The 21211-nt window shown below is 41.2% G+C and overlaps 1 long non-coding RNA gene across 1 annotated transcript; it reads right to left on the bottom strand.

Moving 5' to 3' along the window:
* Window positions 1–2486: 2486 nt before the first annotated feature.
* LOC134732533 (uncharacterized) lies at window positions 2487–20878 on the bottom strand. The gene is made up of 3 exons (XR_010115844.1): window positions 20801–20878; window positions 9642–9738; window positions 2487–2612 (listed from the first exon to the last, which is right to left on the bottom strand). It is a non-coding gene; the product is annotated as an uncharacterized lncRNA (long non-coding RNA).
* Window positions 20879–21211: the final 333 nt, after the last annotated feature.

Genomic DNA, 21211 nt, shown 5'->3' with positions numbered 1-21211 from the left:
GCTGAACTATCCTGAGATGCTCCCTTAAGCCTCTGCATGTTGATAAGAACTCGTCCAAGGCAGCCAAGGCCAATGCTGTGTCTCTTAAGTGGCTTTAAATGTCACAGATAGGATGTGATGGAGAGCTAGAATAGAGGCTCTATTAATAGAGAATGTGTCCTCGCATCAGTAGCTCAGTTCATGCGGTTCCAAATAGATAGTTTTTTTTAAAGAAAGGATTCCAGCCTACACACTCTCCTACTCACCAGGGTCTCAGGAATTGGGACGTGGAGAAAAATGACTTACGCCCCCCACAAGCTGTGCTTCACAGAGGGGGACACCCCACTTCCCGAATCAGACCCGTCCTCATCCCCTGGGGTTGCCTTTCACATCCTCCCCAACCTCTGCATTTCCCTGGGCAAAACACATCAAAATGTGACACTTCTTCCTAATAGTAATAGAAATTTGGCTTTGGAATTAATGTCACCGTTATATCCCTTTTTTTACGTATCCATTTTTTAACACAAACATTTTATAAACTGATTTTTGAATGCTTACCATTTCTCTTATAATTTTACAGTTATTATTGTTAGAATTTCAAAATAGTGAAAGCATCGCTGCATATATACATAATTTAGGCTGACAAATTTACAAACAATATGTCAAATATTGATGATAGGAAAACTGTAGCTAAGTAATTCTATTGATTCTATACATGAGGATGTTTTGTATCTGGAAAACAATTGTGGAAACATAAAAACGTCTCTTCATATAATGATACATATTAGAATGTCACCTTTTTAAAGAAAAATATTTAGTGTAGGTGCTTTTATAATGAAGATGATCAACGTGAAAAATCAGCATGATGGCAAAAAATGTGGGATATCTGCTGATTGTAAAAAGACATAGAACATCCACACTAAAGGGGCCATGGAAAATAAAGGGAAGTTGCTACAATACAAGATATACAAGTTAAAGCTGGGTCAGGGGCTCAGCCATGACTTCCTTTAAGGTTCGTCTCACACCTGTTGGCTATAAACCACAGCTTTAACTGTTGGTTGACTGCAGATTCAACATCGACACTGTTGCCCTTTTATTTCAAAGACTGAGGGGTAAATGGGCTTGAAGTGACACTTTGTGGGTCTGGGCCACCTCCCAGCTCTCAGAGGCTCCCTCCACCGTCCCCTCCCAGGCCCCAAGGCCCACTAGGCAGCTCCCAGCACTGCCCATAGTAGACAGAGTCCCCACGGTCTCCCAGGGCTGTGGGCTGTCTTCACTGTCCTTCTCTCAGTGGGCTCTCCACAGCTTCCGTCCTTTACCCTGCAGGGAGAATAAAAATAGACTGATGAACAAATCCAGTCTCATAACCATGATATAGTTGCTTCAATAAATGTATCTTCCCAAGTACAATCTGCATTAAATTCTTCCTAACTCTCAGGACACGATTAAATATCATTTATATTAAATATATTGTATAATATATTATATATTATTATATATGATATTAAATGTAACAGAACAATGGCAACAACGACAGCTATCTATTAAGCCAGTGGTTCCTAAATATGTATAGTTCAGAATCACTTGGTGTCTTTTAAAAGCTCTAAGGGTCAAACTGTAGGCTAGACCAATTAAATCATAACCATGGGGTGGTCTGAGACACCCTCCCTAGCATTTTCTGAAGGTCCTCAGATGATGTGTGCAGATGAGCTTGGGAACCAAGGCAGGAAGCATTTACCCCAGGGCCTTGGCGAGGTATTATCTATATGCTTCCATTTGACTGGGGGTTTTGGTCAAGGTCACTGGGATGGTCAGAGATGACTTGGTCAGCCTGACTCCAAAGCCACACTCTCTGCTGTACTTGGGAGTAACATACGCTTAATGCAAAAGGGGGATTTGGCTGAGACCACTTCAAGGCAATCCAATGAATGGATGTTTTGGAAAGAGGTTTGCTTTCTGGCCTGTCTCAACAATTTATAGTTCTTTCAACAAGACTTATTGAGAATTTATTGTGTGTCAGTCTGACCCTGGAGAGGCAATGATGAAGAAGACAGGATCACTTCTCTCCAGCAGCTCATAGTTTACTAAGGAAGATAAAAATAATTAGAAAACAGGGTGCTTTGTGCTGTGTGCTAAGGCCCTGAGAGACATCCTTTATGGATGTGCAGAAGGCTGAATAGAAAGGCAGAGGCTTTGCACGGCAAGGAGGATGAGGAGATGGGGGAGTCCAGGCAGCAGAAATAGGACATATGTGAGGCTCTGTCCCCAGGCTCAGAAGATCAGAGTAATTCTCTGCAAAAGGAGTTGGGACCTCAGTCATGATTAGGCAAAGACTAGAAACTTCCACAAGGGCAAGAATGCAAAGGGCTTCATCCAAGGGGAAACTGGGAGACATGAACTATTTTATGTTGTTTTACTTCTATGCAGAGCAACACTTCACTCAATGAGTTTTTACAAAGAAAACTTACAATGCGGGGCCTCTGCTGGTGAATGGAGTCAAGGTGGAAGATGACGGAGGCAGGGAATGCTGAAGACCATGAATGCTTAGGGCCATGAACACTGAAGACAGACAGCGAATGCTGAGGATGATGAATTGATTTCTTCTTATTCCTGATATGAGAGCAGCCCCACTGCTGGTGACAGCCATGGAAGATGCGAGTGTCACAGATCAGCATGCAGTCTGTCAAAGTAGCTCATGCATCGAATCTAAGCCTCCCAACAACCCTATAAGCTAGGTATTATTATTATTATTATTGGCGTCCCCATTTTACAGATGAGGAAACTGAGGCACACACTGGCTTGTCATGACTGCACAGCTAGCGAGAGGCAGTGGGATTTACAGTTATGTGCCTGATTCCAGAGTTTGTGCTCCTAATCTTTACATTTATGCACTCTCTTGCTTTGGTCTGGAATGTGCTGCTTAAGCAGACAATGCTATCAAGATTTTAATGGCCTTTTAAAGAGAAGCCAGATTTTCCTTCTCACTTTTTTAGTTCTTTCCTTAATTATTCCCACAACATATATATACGTGCTATCATTTCTGCTTAACAAGAGCTGGAAAGAATTTAATTGTCTGCACAGTAAAAATGACATCAGTTCTGAGGTTTTAACATCTATAGAGTACACAAAATTCCCGAAAAAAGTTTAATTCACTTCCCACTTAGTTCCTTTCAAAGATGAAAGATTTCTTGTATCATTTCTTCAGAAATACATAATTTCACAGAAACCTCAAGGTTTTCTTTCCTTTAAATAAATTCAGACTTGATTATAACAACCCAAGTGCACAGTGGGGATTAAATAATATATTCTTTCTGATAAGAAGATAAGCTTTTCCTAGAAACATTTGAATTAAGACAGATTTTCAATTCCTATTTTCAAGAATTTTTAAAGAACTGACTTGTAAACATAAAAATTTATTTTTTTGTTTTTTGTACAATTTGATTCCTAGCTAAGAAGCGAGAACTCAAAGTTCTCGTGTTTACTACTTCTTTAACTAGTTGTGTAACTTTAAGTAACCTCCTCCACATTAAATTAATGTTGAACATTAAATCTCAGCTTCTACTTTGCTCATCTGTGAGTTACAACAGATGATCTCTAAGACCTCTTAGATGCTTTGAGTACATCTTTCTGTTCACAGACAAAACCTGTTGATACCAACAAAAATTAAGGAACACACCAAAAAATTGCTTCTTCCCTCAACTTTAGTTTTTTATGCTGGGCTTAGGATAAATTGCATACTGTCAATAGGTAGCATGATTCATGATTAAAACTAAAAGATAAAATATGTTAAGAAAACAGTTCTTTTAAAAGTAGGTGGTTGCTCACGATCTTCGCCTAAAAGCTCCTTGATCTGATAAACAACTTCAGCAAAGCTTCAGGATACAAAACCAATGTACAAAAATCAGCAGCCCTCCTATACACCAACAACAGCCAAGTTGAGAGCTATATCAAAAATTCAATCGCATTCGCAGTAGCCTTAAAAAGAAAAAACACCTAAGAATACAGCTAACCAGGGAGGTGAAAGATCTCTAAAATGAGAATTAAAAAACACTGGGAACGATGGCTCATGCTTGTAATCCCAGCACTTTGGGAGGCCAAGGTGGGTGGATCTGAAGTCAGGAGTTCGAGACCAGCCTGAGAAACATGGTGGAATCCTGTCTCTACTAAAAATACAAAAATTAGCCAGCCGTGGTGGTGTGCACCTGCATTCCCAGCTACTCAGGAGGCTGAGGCAGGAGAATCGCTTCAACCTGGGAGGCGGAGGTTGCAGTGAGGTGAGATGGTGCCATTGCACTCCAGCCTGGGTGACCTTCTAACCTTCTCATGTTTTTCTGCCTGCTTCATATTCACTGGGAGTTGATTAGATGGTGCCCACCCAGATTAAGGGTGGGCCTGCCTTCCCCAACCCACTGGCTCAAAAGGTAATCTCCTTTGGCAACACCCTCACAGACACACCCAGGATCAATACCTTGCATCCTTCAATTCCATCAAGTTGACACTCAATATTAACCATCACAGCCATGCACCTCTGATGTTAGATGTGGCCATGTGACAAGTTTTGGGAAGGAACTGTGAGTAGCTATAAGCTGTGTCCATTCTAAGGAAATGGATTTAAGGTCTGGAGCAGAATTCTCCATTTGGTGTCTTCTACTGCTGTGCCAGTGGGTTTCGGGTGGTGCAGGAGAAGATGCTGGAGTATCCCTCTGCCTAGATTGTTGCATCAAAGTCTGCAGGACGATGGCTCTAAAGAGCCACCCAGATTCATGGCGGACTTTTCCTGAGTAAAATAAGCACCTGTGGCATCCAGCACAGTGATTCTCAGGTGATACGTAACTGCAGCATTACCTAGACTGTAGGGCTGAAACCCCAGACGAAGTCCTGCCACACAAGGTCTACTTCCTAGTGTGAGACAGACAATACAATGTCAATGAGACATGATGTCATGTTATGAAGAAATAAGTGCCTTAGACAGTGGAGGGAGGTGGCGGGCGAGGGAGACCGAGTGGGCTGTTTAGATACGATGTTGAGGGGGAGTTTTTATTCAGTAGATGAGATTTCTAAAAAACAAACAACAAAGAAGGTGCTTCATGAGAATAAAAAGCATTCCAGGGAGAAGAGCTAGTGAAAGGTCTCTGCATCTGGATGAGCTTGGCCGACGTGAGGGACAGAGGAAGGTGCAGGGTAGAACAAGGTGAGCCTGGGGCACTGTGAGATGAGGCAGGGACAAGGCGGCAGGATGTCGCTTTGGTGATGGTTGGAATTTTCATGGGGTTCCAAGTACAATGAAAAACCAGGGAGCGGTCTGTGCAGGGCACTGGCCCATCTCAGTTGTAGAGCTCTGGCTGTGGTGTGGAATATAGAGTTCAGGGACTAAGAGTGTGAAGAAGGGGCCTCCATGAGATCCGTGTGGATGTCCGCAGTGTTGGGAATCAGGAGAGCAGTAGTGGGAATTGTGGGAAGTGTTCAAATTCAGATAGTATTTTGGAATTAAAGCCTTGCCGATGACTTAGGGGTGGGGTGTGAGGGAAAAAGAGAAACTAATATTGACTGGCAGTGTTTTGACCTAAGCAGCTTGGTGAGTGGAACTGGTATTTATTGAAATGGGAAAGATCCAGATTGAAACAGGTTTTGGGGTTAGGGCTGGGGGAAAAGAAATCAAGAATTCTCCCTGAAATACATGCATGTCTATTTCAACATACACATGTAGAATATCAATTGAACAGGTATTTGCATATATAGTTCTGGAACTCAGATCAAGTGGTCAAAGATAGAGATAGAAAGACTTTTTTTTTAAAAGGCTGGATGTGGTGGCTCATGCCTGGAATCCCAGTACTTTGGGAGGCTCAAGTGGGAGGACTGCTTGAGCCCAGGAGTTCGAGACCAGTCTGGGCAACATAGTAAGGTCCCATCTCTACACAAAAACTTAAAAAAAAAATTACCCAGGCATGGTGGCATGGTGGCATGCACATTTAGTCCCAGCTACTTGTGGGGCTGAGAAGGCAGAACGACTTGAGCCTGTGGCTGCAGTGAATCGTGATCATGCCACTGCACTCAAGCCTGGGTGACAGGCTGTCTTAAAAAAAAAACAAAAAAAAAAAGGAAAGAAAGATAAAGAAAATAAAGAGGAATGAAAGGAGTGAGGGAGGATAGATAGGTGGCTAGGTTGAGGGATGAGTAGGTGAATTACAGAACCTGTGGCATCTAAAGCCACAGGCATGGATGGGAATACCTACAACATGCGTAGACAGAGAAGGTGAGAGGTCTGAGCACTGGGTCCCAGGGCACTCTTAGGTGTGGACCTCAGGAGGAGGAGGTGATCCTGCAGGACAGACTAGAAAGCAATGAACAGGAAGGTAAGAAAAATACCCAGGTGAGTCTGTTGCTTTGGAAGAAGGCAAGGAAAGCATTTCAAGAAGGAGAGAGTGATCAATTGTATCAGAGATGACCAATGGGTCAGTAAGATAAAGCAGAGAACCAAGCTTTGGAGGTGTGTGAAGTCCTAGGAAGAACTTATCCATGGAACATGAGGGATAAATACCTAATTGGGTGAATTCAACAGAGGGTGAGTGTTTGTTGTTGGGGTAGAAACATTTCAGTTTACTTCAGTTCAACCTGACACTTCAGAAAACCGTCTAACAGTTTCTTTAAAATTTGAAAATACACCTCTCGTGTAACCCAGCCATTCCATGCCTAGGTCTTTACCCAACAGAAGTAAAAACATATGCTCACACAAAGAACTGTACACATATGTTCACAGCAAATGTATTTGTATTAGACCCAAACTGGAAGCAACCTAAATGCCCCTCAGCAGGAGAAGTGAATTGTAGCACAGTCAGCATCACTGAACCAGAGGATACCTCATGGGAAATGGGTCGTCAGGCGATTTTGCTGCTGTGCGAACACCATAGAGTGCGCTTACACAAACCTAGATGGTACAGCCTACTCCACACCTAGGCTAAAGGGCAGAGCCATGGCTCCCAGGCTACAGACCTGTTCAGCGTGTGGCTGTACTGAATACTGCAGGCAACTGTAACACAATGTTATTTGTGTATCTAACCATAGAAAAGGAACAATAAAAACATAATATAAAAGACAAAAATGGTACATCTCTGTAAGGCTTTGGCCATAAATGGAGCTTGCAGGATTGGAAATTGCTCTGGGGGAATCAGTGAGTGACGGTGGGTGAATGTGAAGGCCTAGGACATTACTGTACACCTACTGGAGACTTATAAAGACCATGCGCTTAGGCTACACTAAAGTTATTGAAAAACATTTATAATTTTTTGATAATAAATTAACCTTAGCGCACAGTAAGATTTTTTTTTAACTTTATAATTAAAAAAATTTTTTTTTCTTTTCTGAGACAGAGTCTCGCTCTTTCACCCAGGCTGGAGTGCAGTGGTGTAATCTTGGCTCACTGCAACCTCCGTCTCCCAGGCTCAAGAGATCCTCCTGCCTCTGCCCCCCAAGTAGCTCAGATTACAGACACACACCACCACACTCAGCTAAATTTTTTGTATTTTTGGTAGAGATGGGGTTTTACCAGGTTGCCCAGGCTGGTCTCCCACTCGTGAGCTCAAGTGATCCGCCCACCTCAGCCTCCCAAAGCGCTGGGATTACAGGGATGAGCCACCGCACCCGGTAGTATTTTTAAACATTTTTTGACTCCTTTGTAATAACATTTAGCTTAAAACACATTGTACATCTGTACAAAATATTTTCTTTCTTTATATCCTTATTCTATAAGCTTTTTTCCTATTTCAAAATTTTGTTTAAAAAATGTTTTGGTTAAAAACTAACACACACACAGACACAGACACACACACAGACACACACACACACACACACACACATTAGCCTAGGCCTACACAGGGTCAGGATCATCAATATCCCTGTCTCCCACCTCCACAATTTGTCCCACTGGGAGTTTGTCAGGGGTAACAACAGGCATGGAGCTGTCATCTCCTCAGAGAACAATGCTTTTTTTTTGAAGGACTTGCTGGAGGCTGTCATATATTTAATTTTTTTTTTAAATGAGCAGACATACTCTCCAAATATGATAAAAATATGGTATAGTAAATACATATGCCAGTAACAGTTTATTATCATTATCAAGTATTACATACTATATATAACTGTATGTGATATCCTTTTATGGGACTGGCAACACAGTAGGTCTGTTTACAGCAGCATCACCACAAACATACGAGCAAGGATGGCATTAGGACATTATGATGTCACCAGGGGATAGGAATTTTTCAGCTCCAATATCGTCTTGTAGGACCTCCATTATATTTGCAGCCCATGATTGACTGAAGCAAAATTAGTGCATGACTGTATTGCCATACAATGGAATACTACTTACCAATAAAAAGGAATAAATTAATGATATGTGCAACAATGCAGATGAACTTCCAAATAATTTTGCTGATAAAAAAACCAAACAGGCACAAAGGATTAAATACTGTGCATATATACAAAATTCTAGAAGACTTCAAGCCAATTTCTAATAAAATCAGTAAGACATTGGTTATCTGAGATAAAGAGAGGCATAGATTGCAAAGAAGCACAGGAAGCTAGAATTGTAGACATTCTGATTGGTGAGTATTGATAGCTCATTCTGTTTCTAGTTTGCATTTCCCTGATGACTAACAATGTGGAACATCTTTTTTATACTTATTGGCCATTTGTATGCATTGTTTTGTAAAGTGTCTCTGCAAACTTGCTGGCATTTTTTATTGGGTTGCTTACCTTCTTAATATTGAAACATAAACATTGCATTATATATTCATACAATATAAATAGCACAGAAATGTATTTCTTCAAAAAAAAAAAGATTTCAAGAGCCAAACTTGTGACATCAGCTCTGTCTTCCATGGTCTTTGTCGGGTAACAGAATCCATAGCATTTTAGGGTAAATATATAGTATACATAAATATATCATTAGATATCTAAGATATAGAAATATAAATAAATATATATTTTTAACTATATAAATTTTTTTCAGGAACAATAAAACTTTTAATTGCAAGGTTTCTTTGCTTCCCTGGCACATTCACACTTGGTCATAGAGTATTGTATTTCAAATGCTCCTCAATTCTATTGGTTATTAAGTTCAGTTTTTTGCTGATATTTATGTATTAAGCTAGCCTCCATTTATAGAATGTGTGTGTGTGTGTGTGAACACACATGTGCACCAGGATGGTATCTTCCACAGGTTTTGATATTGTAGTTTTTGCTGAATTTTTTTAAAAAGAACTCTTGTTAAAGATCTGTAATGGCTTAAGTAGCACTGGAATTATCCTTGAAGGTTAAAAGGCATTCACCAGGGAAACTGTGTGGACCTAGAATTTTTTCAAGGGGTAGTACATTTAATAGAGACAATCATGGTAACATGTATATTGGTAGGAGGTTTAAATAACGAAATAATTCAGGTAAAGCTATCGTACTTTAGAGTGAATCCCAGTTCATATGTATAACAAGTTCAGAAAATCTCCCAGTGCTAGGAGCTACCTTTTGCCTTGCAAATAAATCAGAAAGAAGGGCGATTAAGAAGAATGCTATGTCATCACACACTACACCATTCTAAAAGGTTTTTTGTTCCTGAGAAATTTTTAAGAATAAGGAAAGATTTAGTGGGAAATTATAGTATTGACAATTACCCTTCGTTACATTTTTCCTGGCTATCCTTTGGGATTGAGCTGATGACAGGGCCATCTCCAAGCAGAAGTACTCTTCATATTTAGCTTTAAACAGTTCCTAAAATTAAACTATGTATGACTTACTTTTTGTGACCTTCCATGATACAGCTGTATTTTTCTGAATTTAGTAATTCCTTAAGGCTTTTTCTGTCACAGCATCCTTTCTTCACCTCTCTAGGTTCTCAGTGCCTAATATTTATTTGGGTTTATTCTCTTACTTTTTTGTCATTACATACTTTTTATTACTAATGCCAAAGTCCTTTACTTGGCCTAAAAAACACAAGGAAGTTGCCCACAGAGCGCCATCAGGGGAAACACAGAATCCCTTCCCTACCAGCTTTATGGATACCTGCTATGGTTTGAATATCGCCTCCAAAACTCATGTTGAAATTTAATTGTCAATGTAAGAGTATTGGGTGGTGGGATCTTGAAGAGCTGATTAGGTCTTGAGGACTCTGCCCTCACACATGTGGGTTAGTCATCTCTGGAGTTCAGCCTCCTTTCCCTCTGTCTTGGGTACTCACTTCCACCTTCCACCCTTCCACTGTGGAATGGCCCTCACCAGATGCTGGCACCATGCTCTTGGACTTCCCAGCCTCTACCACCATGAGCCAAATACATCTCTTTTATTTATAAATTACCCAGTCTTTGGTATTTTGTTAAAGCAGCAGAAAATGGGCTAAGACAATAACATTGCTGAAAATAGACTGACCTAATAAACAGAGGAATTGAATTAGCAACTGACATAATTAGAACACACGCACACACACACAACTCATTCCTTCTAGAAAAAAACGCTGGCCATTAACCTGTGGTCCAGAATAAGCTTTAGTGACCTCAGACAGTAAACAACTCCAGTGTAGCAACACGAGTGACTGCCTGTGACTCTCTTATTTATTATAGCGCAAGGGTCAAGAGTGTGTCACAGTATAATTGAAAATGCTTTCCCATTGGGCATTCATCAACATGTTATTATTAAAATCTTGTTAAAATATTGTTAGCTTGTTTAAGTTTGTCAGGTCTTATAAGCTCCAGATTTAGGATTTGTCTAAGTGCAGTGGAATGTTCGCCCATTTATAATGAACAATCATGCTCCCAGTGCCTTGTGGATCTGTGGTAAACTAAAATTAATCTTTGTCTAACAGCTTTAATTAGGATGGTATTTAGATTGATGTCTTTCAACACTCTTGGGACCATGACTTACTCATAGATCCTATGGTTGACACAAAAAGCTATCAACTCACATTCCTTTACACTTTTTAATTTTAAAGATAATATCTTTGGCAGGTGAAAGATACTGTGATTTTAGCATGTTACTTGTGAAAACTAGACAGTACATAGACATCACCCTTCATAGTACTCCACGTTTACAATTGGAGGCATGGCAGGCTTAGGGCCAAATTGAGCCGCTTTCATAAAAATCAAATGTATGTCCAGAATCACATATAGGGTGACGGCAGACAGTTTAACTCATTAGCACAAAGTCAAGGATTACTTGGGAAAACAATGTTCCTGAACGGAAAATGATAAGTGATTACACTCTTTGCTTTTCCCCATGTCAGTGTACTTGCCTTTATTGGGTGAGAGTTCTGATGTACCCTCTGTTGTGTCACTTAATAAGTTGTGTATTGAAAGCATAGAAATAAGTAGCGACACCATAAAGAAAACAGAAGCATGCAAACACCCTTGGCTAGCCTAACTGCATGCTTGGAAGAGCATGGAGGAAGTAACTTTAGCACAACTGAAGTTAATGTGGCCGGGCACGGTGGCTCACACCTGTAATCCCAGCACTTTGGGAAGCCAAGGTGGGCAAATCACCTGAGGTCAGGAGTTTGAGACCAGCCTGGCCAACATAGCGAAACCCCATCTCTACTAAAAATACAAAAATTAGCCAGGCGTGGTGGAGCGTGCCTGTAATCCCAGCTACTCAGGAGGCTGAGGCAGGAGAATCGCTTGAACCTGGGAGGCAGAGGTTGCAGTGAGAGGAGATCACGCCACTGCACTCCAGCCTGGGAGACAGAGTGAGACTGCATCTCAAAAAAAAGAAAAAAGAAAGAAAAAAGAAAAAGAAAATTTAACGTAACAAATGAATGGTTTGGTGAAGGCGTTTGGCAGAGAAAGGGAATACACCAAAGAACAGCATAGGAATTATTACTGAAATACAGAAATGCTGTGGATTTTTGCCAACTTTCCAGTGACTTTATAAGCTGTGAGGTTTATAAAAAGCATAGTATGTCCTATGCTTCTAAATTTGTAACTGAAAATATCAATAAAACTGTCCAGATAGGATTTGCATTCTTGCTATGGCTCTTAAATATAAAATATTAACATAAATGCACATGAAACAAAATGTACTTGGCTTATTTTAATGCCACATTTTCTGTTTTAATCAGGACTTTTGCTCACATTGATCTACAGGTAGAAAATGCTCAGCTATTCATTCCGTGCATGTTTCTAACTATCTTACAGATATTGGAATCAGAAACTCAGACTTTCCTTCTTTCCTCTCTCCCTCCCTTCCCCTCTCCCCTCCTTCACCTGCCCTTTTCCCCTCCCTCCCTCCTTTCCTTCCTTCCTTCCTTCCCTCCTTCCTTCCATCCTTCCTTCCTCTTTCTTCCTCCTTCTCTTCATCCCTCCCTCCTTTCTTCCTTCCTTCCATCCTTCCTTCCTTCCTTTCTTCCTTCCTTCCATCCTTCCTTCCTCTTTCTTCCTCCTTCTCTTCATCCCTCCCTCCTTTCTTCCTTCCCTCCTTCCCCTTTTTCCTCCTTCCCACCTTCCTTCCTTTCTTCCCTCCTTCTTTCTTTCCCTTTTCCTGTCAGCAAACCGACTCACATTTATTTAATACCAACCACGGTGAGTGATTTCCTGATGTCAAGGTATTCATTATACAACAAATTATTTTACATTGGTTTTCAAGTAACCATTTCATGTAACTGATGTCATTTGATAACTATTTGACACTGAACAATGTTTAAGTATATGTCTAATGAAAGGCATTTATAATAGAAAATGGGATTTTCAGAAAATCTACCAAGATACATGTCATTAGGAATGAATTCTAGCTAGCAGTCTCTGAAACAGCCTTCCAAGACAGAGCAAAAGATGGCAAAGAATAACACTTATCACACATACCTAGGAAAAGAAATTCTATCCATAGAGAGCTAATCTGAGAAACCAAAATGAGATCTTCCCCACGCTTTCCTGCACGGAACAAAGCAAACTGCCAGACCAACAGCTATCAGGAGACCTTGTTCTCTCCTCTACTCCCCTGCTCCCTGCTCCGAGGACAGGAAATGTGGCAGCCAATCCTGTCCTGTAGATGAGCGGTGTTTTGAAGTGACAAACACTGCACAGCTGCCTCCCACACCAACACAGCACCACAATCACTATTTTTCATAGTCTTATTAGGTCTGCATAAAAATAAGAAGAACAAAGACCCCATAACAGAACCCTAAGTTAGGAAGGAGCTTGGAGGTGTAAGGGTGCAGGGAAGGCTGCACCATTCCGAGGAGGAAAGTGCTGGCGGAGGAGCAGGGGCAGGGTTGAGAAATCCCAGTGGGAACAGAGCGTGTTCTCATGGTTCAGTTATCAGAGGACCCACTGAGGTACTGAGAAGACCCTCTCTGCAGAGCACCCCACGTGAACACCTGGCCATTGTGGAAACACAGCCGGCTCCACCAGCTCCCGCTGCTGGCGTGGAGGGCAACACTGTCTCAGCTGGAGCTCAGTCTACACTGACTTCTGGCAAATCCTGGGTCTGAATAAACCCCTCTTCAGGATGAGTGTATGCGCATGCACTCACAAAAAATACATGGGAATCATATGAGACACAGAAATGGAGGCCACCTCCTAAACTGTCAGAGGAAAGACATACGTCTGAAAATCTACCTAATATAACACCTAGAATAATGCTTGCTGTTTAATGACCTTAAGAGCATGCAAGGAAGTTCTCCAAGAAACCAAAGGAAACATTCATGGACAAGAAATGAAAAATTAAAATAATTCAAAAGTGTGACAAAGCCAAGGGCATCAGCATGAGGAAGAGTAACTGAACTGATACCATAGAAAATAAATCAGTGATGTGGAACACATTTGAAAAGCTCTTCCAGAATGCAGAAGAAAAAGGCAAAGCAATAAAGAATAACAAATATATTACCTTTGTGCAAGGCACAGAATGAAAACATAATTAAAGAAAAAAGCTTGGAAGTATGGATTAAAATACACAAAGAAAAATTAAAGAAAATAAACATCTAAAAATATTGAATTTTTATTATAACATAAAGAAAATTGCCTTAAGCATTCAGGTCATAAACAAGTTATTTAAAAAGGAAGAAATACCAAATTGACCTTAGATTTCTTTTTTGCCAGGTGATGCATTTGAAGACAAGAGAGCATAGAGCTACGGAAGCGAGTAGCTACATCATAAAAAAAACAGAAGCATGCAAACACCCTTGGCTAGCCCAACTGCATGCTTGGAAGAGCATGGAGGAAGTAACTGCAGAGCACAACTAAAGTTAATGTGGCCGGGCACGGCGGCTCACGCCTGTAATCCCAGCACTGTGGGAGGCCGAAGTGGGCAGATCACTTGAGGTCAGGAGTTCGAGACCAGCCTGGCCATCACGGTGAAACCCTGTCTCTACTAAAAATACAAAAATTAGCCAAGTGTGGTGGCACACACCTGTAATTCCAGCTACTCAAGAGGCTGAGGCAGGAGAATTGCTTGAACCCAGGAGGCGGAGGTTACTGTGAGGCAAGATTGTGCCACTGTACTCCAGCCTGGGCAATAGAGCAAGATTCTGTCTCAAGAAAAAAAATGTAGAGCATGTAATAAACTAATACTGAGGGTGGCAGAAATAAAACAACGGGTGAAAATTAAAGCAATTACAAAGGAAAGCAATAGTATAACGTAACACAATTTTGGGACATACAAAAAAAATCAAATGGGACTGAGATTATTTAATATCAATAACGGGAATAGTCTAAACTGGAAATAGAAAAGCTATGAATTTTAATGCATCAGAAATATAATATCAAAAACTTAAAGTAACATCTGTTAGGAATTCAAGGAGAATGTAATATAACTATTAATATATGTGTTGTGTCCACAAGACTGTATCACATAAGCTATGTATTCTGACCATTTGAAAACTGGATATAATTAATAAAATATTATATTTAAAGCTCCAGCCTCTGAACCTGAATTGCCACAGGAACTCTGGAGAGCAGTTGGGCAATATTTATTAAAATTAGAAATGTTCATACCCATCAATCTCACAATTTCACTTCTAAGTGCACACCTTAGGGAATACTTCTACATGTTCAAGAGAAGAGACACGTTAGAGGATCACTGCAGCAGTGTTTGCAGCAGGAAAAAAAGTGGAAAATAACAGAAACAGCCCTCAGTAGGGAATGAATAAAATGCAGAGTATGCTGGACTACTGTGAAGAAATGTTAAAATACACAGATGATCTAAATTGGCATATACGTAACATAAGCTACTGAGCTCTGGGTGTTAGAAGTTAGCAATCGGACTCCATGTAAGCATCAAAGGGGAAGTTAGCATTGCCTACAGGATTTGATTCTTGTTCTGTCTCTTATGCAGAATGTATACATCTATTACATGTGCAATTATTAAAAATACTCGTCATTATTTTTCCTCCTCAATGATAGGAATATGCATGATGGTTTTATTATGCTTTATGTTTCCTTTTTTGCAATATTCTCATCTATGAAAGCATATAACTGGTGAATAAACATTATAATAAGTAACTCTTAGACCAAAAGGAAATAAAAACTAGAGTTACAGATTATTTTGACAATAAAATATTGAGACTACAAAGTAGTGACATTTAAAAGTTGTGGCCAAAGCTGTTCCCTGAGGCAAAAATCTCACCCTTTAACGTTTCAGTTATTAAACGTTAAAGAAATACAAATAAACTTAGTATACAATTTGAGAAGATAGAAAACCAAGCCCCCCAAAAATCAATAGATGTGTTTTTATATAAACATTAAGATGGATGCTAACTTCCTCATGACCAGACAAAAACAGACTTCCAAAGATTTCATGTGGGGAGTGCGGGAGGAAGGGCTGGACATGTTAGTCACAACACTATAACATTTGTGGGCTAATATTTTCCTGGATTCCACTGAGGGAATAGCAGGAGAGAGGGACATGCTGAGAAAACAATTCTAAACAGAACTCCTAATGGTCTCCAGGTTACTCTGTGTTGTGGATGAGGGGGCTGTGGAGAGAGGGGTTTCTGAGCCATCACAGTGGCTAATTTTTCTGGAATGAGGTAAACTTTCCAGAAGAAAGTTTCTAGTAGCCACCTTGCATGAAGAGCTATTCTTAACCCCCATGAACAGAGAGAGAACAAGAATGGAAGGGTGAAAAGTCATCGTGAACAGAAGGGGGAAAGGCCTAAACTTGTTTCATTTGTGGTGAAGTTTGGACCTGGGGTTTCCTGTGGTGTCAAGGTGGCGAGAAGGTGATGGAGGCCTCTTGGAGGCCTGAGAAGAATTTCAATTATTGTTCTTGTTGAACGTGACATTCTACTCGCAACCACTTGACAGAAAACGCTGTCTTCTGTTTCTATTCTAATAGACAACATGCCCTGTATCTTCTTGCCCTGGGATGAAAACACTTTCCACTGATTTTTAATTGAGAAATTGTGCAATTTTCTTTGAAACAAAAAGTAGTTTACTGTGTTTTTCTTTTTCGGCGTGAACACAGAATTGTTACATGGGCTTGAGGGCTTTGCTTTTGCATTGGCTTTCTGGTATTTTCAAGAAATTTCTCATTAACCTCACCAGGGCCTGACATGCTTTATTAGGGGTCCGGGTCCTGTGGAGCATAGATTTTGAATTAGTAGTCTTGTTTCACTCAGGATGAATTTTTAAATAGATTATTTTTCCAAAATCAAAGCAAGAAAAAAATGAAAAGCAAGAAAAATCAAAGCAAGAAAAAAATGGGGAAAATTCCAGAAGGCAGGCTGGCATAATGGTCTACATGAGATTGTCTCCCAATCAGATAGACAGAACCCTGTTAAAGAGGCTGCTGCAACAGGTGATGTAATTCCAAAATGGCCACAACTACACTTCCTGCCCCACATGTCCTTCCACGACGTGACTCAACTGCACTCCCATCAAGTCTAAGAGAATTCCTCTCCCTCTACCTAGGAGCTTACAACTGCTTCGTCCAATAATGTAAGGGGGAATGCTCTGTAGCTTCCAAAGCTGAGTCATGAAAGGGAATGCATCTTGTACCCATTCACCGGAACACTCATACCTGGAACCCCCAGCTGGCAGGTAAGAAGTTTGACTCCTTGAGGCAGCCATGTTGTGAGAAAGCCCAGCCATGGCGAGGACGTGCGCAGGTGCTGTGGTCAAAAGTCAACTCTTTGAATCATCCAGCTGGGGCTCCAGACCTCATGAGACAAGCCATTCCCACCGGTCCCTGTCTGAATTTGTGAGCACCATCAACTGTGTGATTGAGGCCATTAAGTTTTGCCATAACCAGAACTGTTATGGGTTGAATTTTGTCCCCTCAAAATTTGAAAATGAGGACACTGCAGATATAACTCATTAACATGAAGTTATAGTGAAGTAGGGTGGATCCCTAATCCCTTGGGACTAATATTCTTATAAAAGGGAATATTTGGACAAAGACACAAACACAGAAAGAATGCCAAGTGAAGATGAAGGCAGAGATTGGGATGATGCTTTTATAAGCCAAAGGATGCCAAAGATTGCCAGAAAATTACCAGAAGCCAAGAGATGCATGGAACAGATTCTCACTCACCACCTGATATGGTTTGGCTCTGTTCCCTACCCAAATCTCATGTGGAATTGAAATTGCCAGTGTTGGAGGAGGGGCCTGGTGGGAGGTGATTGGATCATGGGGGCAGATTTCCTCCTTGCTGTTCTCATGATAGTGAGTGACTTCTCATGAGATCTGATTGTTTCAAAGTTTGTAGCACCTCCTCCATCACCCTTGATACCATGTGAAGAAGATGCTTGCTTCCCCTTTGCCTTCCACCATGATTGTAAGTTTCCTGAGGCCTCCCAGCCATGCTTCCTGTACAGCCTGTGGAACTGCAAGCCAATTGAACCTCTTTCCTTCATAAATTACTCAGTCTCATATAGTTCTTTACAGCAGTGTGAGAATGAACTAACACAGACACACTTAGAAGGAAGCAACACTGCTGATATTCTGATCTCAGACTTCTAGCTGCTGGAATAAACTAATGTTCTTGAAGTCATCTTGTTTGTGGTATTTTTTTACAGCAGCCATGGCAAACAAATACACTCATGAAAGATCATATATTGCTGTATAAGGTTACATTCTTATTTTTGGTTAGTTTGGCCTAAAATGCTTGTTTGTTAAGATAATATTGATGCATTGTTACTTTTCTCTAAGGAGTTAGAGAGGGAACTCCACACATTCCTCCCTCCCTCCACACATCCTTGCCCTCCCTCTTGCATTTTTACAAGCTAGGGCAACAAGTATAGCTCAGAGTGGTACCCATGATAAAGCTCTGCTGTCCACTTCCCTTTCAGATAGTCTCAGGTGACACTCTGGGTACTGTCATTCAACCAGAAACAAAGTCATCTAATTTTACGATTAGTCCATGTTACTCTGTTTTGTCTATAGGATGTTGAGAGACCTTGTTAAGCTGCTGGCTGAAATCTAGATAAATGCATTGACAGAATTTTCATCATGTGGTGATTCAGTAACTCAAATATGTGACTTAACATGAGTTAATGTGTGCGCATCCGTGTGTGAACCCAACCATATGTGCATATCGTTACACATACAATCTCATGTATACAATCTCACTACACATTTTCAAAGGTAGGAGAGCTTGGTCCAAGCAGGTAAATTTGATGCCTAGTCCAGAAAAAAAAAAAAACAACTTCGGAATGAACTATTAAAAGAAAAAAACTGTGATAATCAAACACTAGTAAGAAAAAAAACTATATCAAACCCAACTCACTGTAAAATAGGTTTGAGCTGGTGGTGTCATCTGTGCTTCCCCAGGCCCTTCTAGCTTCATTGCTAACTTAGATAATGACCCAGAGAAAGGCTTAATCGTTAGCTGCAAAAACACAAAGCCAGGAAAGGCAAAATGAATTGCATATCTCCTAAAGGACATTTCAAACCCCTCAATCCAGTCCAATCATGAAAAAGACACCGTGTACACACAGATTTTGGAAATTCTGCAAGATACATGGTCAGCACAGCGCCCCTATCCCCCACCATTGTCAAAGTCATGAAAGACAAGGAAAGACTGAGAAACTGCCACAGACCAGAGGACGCCAGAGAGACGTGACTACTAAATGCAATGGGGAACCCTGGAATGGATCCTGCAACAGAAAGAACATTAATGGAAAAAGTCATGAAGCCCAAACAAAGTCAGGAGTGCAGTTAATACTAATTCACCCATGTCAGTTACTTAGTTTGATGAATGAACCATGGTCAAGTAAGATAGTAACAGCAGGGGAACCTGGCTCAGAGTCATAGGGGAACTTTCTGTCCTATCTTTGCAACTTTTCTGTGAATCAAAAATTCTTTCCCAAATCTAGTTTTTTTAAGGAAAAACAAAAAAATCAAGTTAAAGGTAGATGGGTGGGGCAAACTCACAGACGAAAATTAACTGGGGAATAAAATGAACTCACTGATGGCTCCATTCAACAAACACTTGTTGAACACATCTGATGTGTCAGATAGTAGCAGACACTGTATTATGAGGATTTAAAACGGGTAGACTGCCTCTCTGTAAGGAGACCCACGGATTTCTACCCTGAAATAGAAAGTTCTAACCGCCTGAGTACAGATATGAAATCTAACCACACAGGATTCCATACGGATCTTAGTTAACAAGTTCAATTTTAAGCATGCATGTGCTGTGGATGAAAGGAAGTTAATGTAATATTAGCCTGCATTCATGGGATTCCAGGAGGCAGGAAAGGATGAAGGCACACACCATGTGGATTTACAGCCTTCTGGCTCCAAGCTCACATCACTGTCCTGAGTGGCAAAGCCCTGCAGATGAGAATTCCTTGCCTGGGGAGGTTGTGTGGGCCCTCAGGGATTGGCTGGCTTCCACTGGAAAAGCACTGACTTTCTTTTTTAAAAATAATTTCAATAGCTTTAGGGGTACAAGTCGTCTTTGGTTACATGGATGGATTCTACAGTGGTGAATTCTGAGATTTTAGTGCACCCATCATCCAAGCAGTGTACACTATACCCAATAAGTACCTTCTAATCAAGAGAGTGGCTTGGCCAGAGTGTGGGGCTCTCCCCAGAGAGAGGAGACTTGATGGAGAGGATCAAGCCCTCAGCAAATTTTGCTGTTAAAGTCACATTGGCTGTGTGCTGGAGACCTTTCAACAGGATTGGGGTCTTTACTCATCACTAGAAAGCCAAAGGGAAGCCACAGCGCCCCCCCATTTTTTTTTTTTTTGAGACAGAAGTTCGCTCTGGCTGGAGTGCAGTGGCACGATCTCAGTGCATTGCAACCTCTGCCTCCCAGGTTCAGGTGATTCTCATGCCTCAGCCTCCTGAGTAGCTGAGATTACAGGCATGCAGCACCATGCCCAGCTAACTTTTGTATTTTTAGTAGAGACAGGATTTCACCATATTGCCCAGGCTGGTCTCGAACTCCTGGCCGTAAGTGATCCACCCACTTGGCCTTCCAAAGTGCTGGGATTACAAGCATGAGCCACTCACCTGGCCAGGTTCCAAAGATCAATTTGAAGCCTACTACCCCATCTTCATACCACAGTTAGATCACATTCCACTCCTTAATTTGGGAGGTGCATTAGTCCATTCTCACACTGCTATAAAGAACTACCTGAGACTGGGCAATTTATGAAGAAAAGAAGTTTAATTAACTCGCAGTTCTGCAGACTTAAAAGGAAGCATGATTGGGAGGCCTCAGGAAACTTACAATCGTGGAGGAAGGCGAAGGGGAAGCAAGTATGTCTTACTATGGTGAAGCAGAAAAGAGAGAGAGAAGAGGGAATTGCCACACACTTTTAAACAACCAGGTCTCGTGAGACCTCACTCACTATCATGAGAACAGCAAGGGGAATATCCACCCCCATGATCCAATCACCTTTCACCATGCACCTCCTCCAATTCAATGTGAGATTTGGGTGGGGACCCGAATCCAAACCACAGCAGGAAGCTTGCCCCATGGAGAGGGACAACCCTAAAGAGTAATTCGTAACAGAGGGAGACAGTTCCAAACACACTCCGTTGCTCAGCAACAGCACCTAATCCCACTCCATAGCAGTGGCTCTCAACAGGGCTGATCTGGCAATGTCTGGAGACATTGTCACAACTGAGGGTGTTGCTGGTGGCACTGAATGTGTACAGGCCAGGATGCTACAACACATCCCACGGTGCACAGGACAGACTCCACAGCAGAGATACCTCAAGCACTAGGTGTCGGCAATGCTGAGGCTGAGATGCCCTGATCCACAGGAGTGCCAGACTGGCCCGCCTTGGAGCGTGTGCAAACGTT

The sequence above is a fragment of the Symphalangus syndactylus genome, chromosome 15, assembly GCF_028878055.3.
Source record: "Symphalangus syndactylus isolate Jambi chromosome 15, NHGRI_mSymSyn1-v2.1_pri, whole genome shotgun sequence".
NCBI classification, from domain to species: Eukaryota; Metazoa; Chordata; class Mammalia; order Primates; family Hylobatidae; genus Symphalangus; species Symphalangus syndactylus.
This window is presented reverse-complemented; position numbering and strand designations above follow the sequence as displayed.